We start from the raw sequence: 6,000 nt of genomic DNA, 5'->3' as shown, positions 1-6,000 counted from the left end.
CCTGCATAGCTGGCACAGAGACAGAGGTGCTGGGAGGCTGTAGGAGCCGGGGGGGGAGCTGCAATTCAAAACACCTAAATCAGATGCCTGAAGTAGACAGTGTGAATAACCCTCTAGATGACTGGAATTATTGGACCACATTAGCGAGAGAGGAAAAAAGTGAGGCTGGCATATGGTGAGTGTCTTACATATGGTATGCTGTTTATATGTGTTTTTTCCGTTAGCATTTCTCTTTCCTTTGTTGCTCCACCTCCTCCTGCAGTCTCTCCTAACAAGAATGTTAATTCAGAAACTTCTGTGGTTGAAGGAAAGTTTTTGGACCGACCTACGCTATTCTCAAGAGCACAAAAATCAGGCGAAATGAGTTAGCTCTCTCTCCTGTAGTCTGGCTCACTTACACAGTGCTTTGTGTGTTTGTGCGTAATTTTCTATTTCCTTTTATTTCTCTGGAGCCGATAAGGTGTGTGGGGGGGTTAAAATCACTTTGCTATAAAATTTCCCGTATTTCGCCCCTCAAGACAGTGTTTTGTACACACTCAAATATCAATACTTCTTACAATAATTAGAAATGATATGTGTCAACATGATAGATACATGTTCTTCGTACTGTATTAATTCCTCCGGTCCGGTCAAATCCTGGTCTTATCCAATGTAGCTTCAGGGGGAAGTTCCCTTGTGCTGCAAAAAACAGGCTCCACCTGGTTCCGATTAGCTTCACACTGGTTGGATCTAACCAGTGATGGCGTAAGAAAATACGGAGCAGAGAAGCCTGCAATTGAAGCCGTAGATTCATGGCCTATAAAACTAAAAGGCTATTATGGTCATCTATTCAGTCTTCCCCGTCTGTGTAAGGAGCACCAGAACTTTTCTGAATTACTTTTTTTGTGTGTGTGTGTGTGAACTATAGCATAGATTTTAATGGAGAAAAGCATTCGATCTTGATTTAAACCTTCCAGTGTGTTTCTCCAACTACATCTTCTAACCACTGGCTTCTGTTATACCTTTGTCACCGGACTGAAAACTCTAGTGTTATCAAATTTCTGTTTCTCACATAGTTATTTATAAGCTGTGATCAAGTAACCTTTTAAGCACCTCTCTGATAACCTAAATAGATTGAGCTCCTTGAGTCTTTCATTACAAGGAATGTTTTCTAATCCTTTCATCATTCTTGTTGCTTTCCTCTGAACCTTTTCCAATTTTTCAACAATCTGTCTTGTATTGCGGACACAGTATTTCCAGAACTGGTTGCATCCGTGCCAAGGACAGAGGTAACACCACCATACTGTATATTGCGCTGGTGATGTGCCCATTGGTTGTATCAGATCTGTGTCTACCCTCTTGTACCCACAGCTCTTCCCAGATGATTATCTGCTCTACAGGCTTTTTCAGACTGACTTCAGTCTGCGGGCAGGGTCCTTACCTTGTAGCAGTGACATACGGTCTTTGTTATTAGAGCAGTGTCTTATGTTTGTCTGGACCAAAATTTACAGTTTGTTTAACTGTGGCCAGTTTCCTGAGCAATGTGGGTTCCACAGTGATTTGGCTCGCTCTGTATTTGTTAATCTTCCAATCATTTCAAATGCAAACTTTCTAAATATGTTTTCTTATCATTGATAAAAGAGTCACAGATAGAAAAAAGTATCACAGGGCCATGCATTTGTAGATCACCATTAAAATAAACACCACTGATTATTTTTCCCCACTTACTACATGCTTGAGGCTGAGATTTGACTCTATTTAATAGGTACAATATTGATTTTAATAAATTTTTTCTTCATCAAAATATTATGATTAACAACTAAAAGACTTTCCAGTATTCCTCTGCGTATTCAATACTACTAAAATTACCTTTATCCTACCAAATATATACTCTTATTAAACAATATCTAGTTAGCTTTGGCAAGATAATTTTCCATAAACTTCTGTTCTCACTGCTTTGATTAAAATGAACTAATATTCCTAGAAGCCATTCCTTATTTTGCTTGAGATCAATGTGAGGTTGCAATGCCTATAGACATTTAGGACATCACATTTATTCTTTTTAACTATTGACAAAAATTTTTGCATAGCTGTCTTGAACCTCCCTGGTTCTCCAAGACGTACTAAAAATCCTTACTAACCATGCAGACAGGTTCTCTGCCAAATGTATTAAAATACCTCCATGCAAATTACTCAGGTCTACTGATTTTAAAAATGTCTAGTTTTATTAGCTGCTATTTAACGTTCTCCTGCGCTACTACTGAAATAGAGCTTCATCATAATCATCTGATATGAATACATCACTTGACTTTTTCCCAAAATACAGAAGAAAAGTATTTGAGAATGCCTTTTTTTTTAAATGTTATTACAAAAAGTCCTAGTAATTTCCACTTAATAATGGAGCAAGGCAATTGTTAGGATTTTTTGTTCATAATATAATTTCAAAATGTCTTCATATTGTCCTTATCTCTGTTTTCTCTTTGTGACCTTTGGCTTTCTTTATCAATGCTCTATAATTCCCAGCTTCTGATTTACATTAATTGCTACATTTTCCCCTGCTCCTCCCTTTTGTTTTGTTTTTTTAGCAGCTGCCTTCACGTACAAAGTAATTTTATTATTTTCAGCAAAATTGTGGGAGGTTTTTCCTTGATTGTGACCTTTTTGAGGTGTTCTTTACAGTGCGTTTAGCAGATTGAAGTTTTCAATCAATTTTTTCCTTTATATTTTCTTCGAATATCTGGTTCACTCTCACTGTCAACTTTGTAAAAGCTGTCTTATATCACCAAATATAAATATTGGATTTTTGTTCATTTGCTGATAACAAATATAATCAAGTTGTAGCCATTTGCACATAAGCAATTAATTTTTAATTCTTTGATTCCTCTGTCCCACTGAAGTCTAGCAGAGAATTCCTCCGTGCTGGATGTGGTTAGGGAAATTGTCATTTTTTATTTCTTTAATGTAGCTGATGTTTTATTATAGACACTCTGAGGTTTCCAGCTCATGTTAATATTATTCCATACCCCATAAGCATTTTTTCCATGTTAAGATATTTCATGACCTGTATGGAAGAAATACAGACTTTTAAAATTATTATTTAAATGTGACAGCAATGAGAATCTTTCAAACGAGGCATAAAAAGTGAGATATATAATGTCAGTCTGATACAACTACAATTTGAATTATTGCTTCATAATAGAGTGTGGTTTTAAAAATATTGACACAGTTACTGAGAGGTGTGAAAGATTTAAAGTACAGAAGCCGTTTGGGTTTTTTTGGTAGGAGTAAAGTGTGAACCTGGATTCACAGTGTTCTCTCGTAGCCTCTGTTTATTTACAGTATCATTTGCAAATTGCTCACTTCAATGCTTTAAGGAGAAATACATAACAGACTGAAAATGCAGCTATAATTATAACAAATTATAAAATTCTGGAAATCGGGTCTGAAATTCCAGCCTCTCTGAGGTCCGTAGCACTCAAACTGTTAGACTTCCAGCAATTTTCTTCACAAAACACAGTCCATATTATAATGATTTAACTTGCCACTAGCTTCACGGTGAAGTTCACTAACTGGACCATAACTCCCAGCTACCTCACCCTGATTTAATCCCATCCTTTAAGAGGGTGAAATCTATTTTAAAATTATATTCAATAAGAATGCTTTCAGGGAATGCATCTCCTAATTCTTGCTACATGATTCCCTACAAACATTTTTAAAGAAGAATACTGCATTTCTATTCGTGTCACAAGCAAACTATTCTTAATGATGGACCTGAACTGAGTATCTGCGGTATACGTTTCCAATTTCAGGTATAGTTGCCTTATAATGATCCGGTTTCATTTCTTTTACCCTTTATCTTTCCAATTTAGATGAAAAGCTCTCCTGTTAGACCACAGCACCTGATGCAAAAGAGCAAAGATCTCCATAGAGGTCCTGTTAAAATATTACTGATCATTCGACCGGTCACCATCTAAAATTAATTAGTGAGGTTATAAGTATTTTATCAGCAAGAACACAATGTGTTACCTGTTTTTAGCAATTTTATGTCGGTACCTTATGGACATATAATACTGCCTTACGTATATGACAGTTAGGAAAGGAAACACCAAACATATTTGGAGAATATGATCAGTATTAAATGGATTAACAATAGATTTGGCTTCAATACAATAAATCCAGAGAGACTCTGCAAGCGCAGGAACTAGCTACATTTTCTACACAGATGTATTTCCTACTATTTAATGTACATAAAACACATGAATTGAATTTGTTATTGGTATTCTGTACCATGAAAAGAGTCAGGAAGAAAAATCCATATAACCATGCATGAGCGTAATGCTAAATATGAGAAAACAGCACACTGTACCAATCAGGCAAGTATTCACAGCAAAAGGGCTATTAGGGGATGTTCATACAAGCAGGAACACTTGTTTGATTTGGGAGAGGCCAAGGCTGACCAGGCCAGGTAACTAATACACCCTATCACCAGTACAGAACAGTCCTTGAGGCTACTGGGAAACTGAACTTTTCTCTGCTCATGCTCTTTCTGATCAGACTTGTCTTTTTCTGGCAGCTTTTGCCAGCAATCAGATTCACTGGAAACATAAAAGACCATGATTGCTGGAGTTGTGCTGAACAAGCGGAGCGTTATCTTTCTTCTCACTCTGTTTGCCCATGTGCACAATGAAAGGAAGCTGGCAGAGGTCCTGGTCCAGGAAAGGAATTAGGGGCTTTATCATCAGACAATAAGTTGAGCAAATTGCAGACCACAAACTACTTCTCTTCAGAGTACCGCTGAAGGACTTGTGGCTGAACTCGGTGCCTTAGAGGTGCTAAGAGGAAGTACAGGGCGGTTGTAAAGATGAGTAGCCAGAAAATGAGGGATGCTTGTGCAAGGTCTGCTGATGAGCAGTGGGCAAAGGAGAACACAGGAAAAAAAATCTAGATTTCTAGAGCCCTGATGTCCCGGTCATTTTAATTTGTTTAAAAAGGTGCAATAATCCATACTTACTGCTCCAAAGCCTTTGTTGTTCATGTAATAATCTTCCAAAGGAGAGCACATTTGATGAAAGATTATGATAATACACATGGATTATCAACGCTATATAATGAAACCAGTAACTATGAAGAGGTCTATTTGTTTAACAGTGTTCCATTCGATATAAATAAATGAAAGAAAATTTTAAAAGCAAGGAATTAAAAACACAAAAAGACTTCTACAACCAGTGAAATAAAATCTTTCTGGCCTTAGTCATCTCTGTTATCACACAACTCTTCCTCAAATTCTGATTCAAAGGGTAGAGGGGAGAGGTTTTAATATTATATCCTGTAAAATTAAAGATCATAAAGCGGAACATTGACATGGTGACTGAACCCCTTTGAGCTTTTGAGCTGGTCTTTGGAGCCTTGGAAGAAGTCCAGATTTTTGCTAACTCTTTGTTTTCAATCCAAAATAATCTGGAAATAATAGCTGTAATAGGAATGATATTAATGTATACCTGTAATAAGGACACAAAATGGTGGAAATATGTCAGCTTAGTCTCTTTTACCAGCAATATGAACTTGACCTTAACATGATCATCTCACACAAATTATTTCAAATGCCAAATGGTTTGAGGGTCATTTAAAGGATTTTTTTTTTCCATTATAAATTGGTCCCCACACAGAAAGTGAATTGAAAAAGATTGAGCAGAAATCCAGTCCACCGAAAATCTTTAGGGGTAAATTGTTCCCCTACAAATCGCTCAATCTATAAACACCTAAATAAGTTATCTAGAGAAAGTTGTTTGAAATTCTTATAGACTCCATACCTCTGAAGATGCTGCAAAGCTGGTCTACTAACACGGGTTAACTGGTTACATAAGGAACCGGGAATCATGAGCACTGCTAAACTTTCTGGAGTGAGAAGTTTTCTTTTCCCTACCCCTAGCTTGAGGATCAAATTTTCCATACAAATTGGCATGGTGTGGTAGATTTTCCCTCTGCTATTCCATGTCCCTGATATTCTCTGCGTGGGGAGCT

This window comes from Pelecanus crispus, chromosome 2 (genome assembly GCF_030463565.1).
Source record: "Pelecanus crispus isolate bPelCri1 chromosome 2, bPelCri1.pri, whole genome shotgun sequence".
Taxonomy (NCBI): domain Eukaryota; kingdom Metazoa; phylum Chordata; class Aves; order Pelecaniformes; family Pelecanidae; genus Pelecanus; species Pelecanus crispus.
This window is presented reverse-complemented; position numbering follows the sequence as displayed.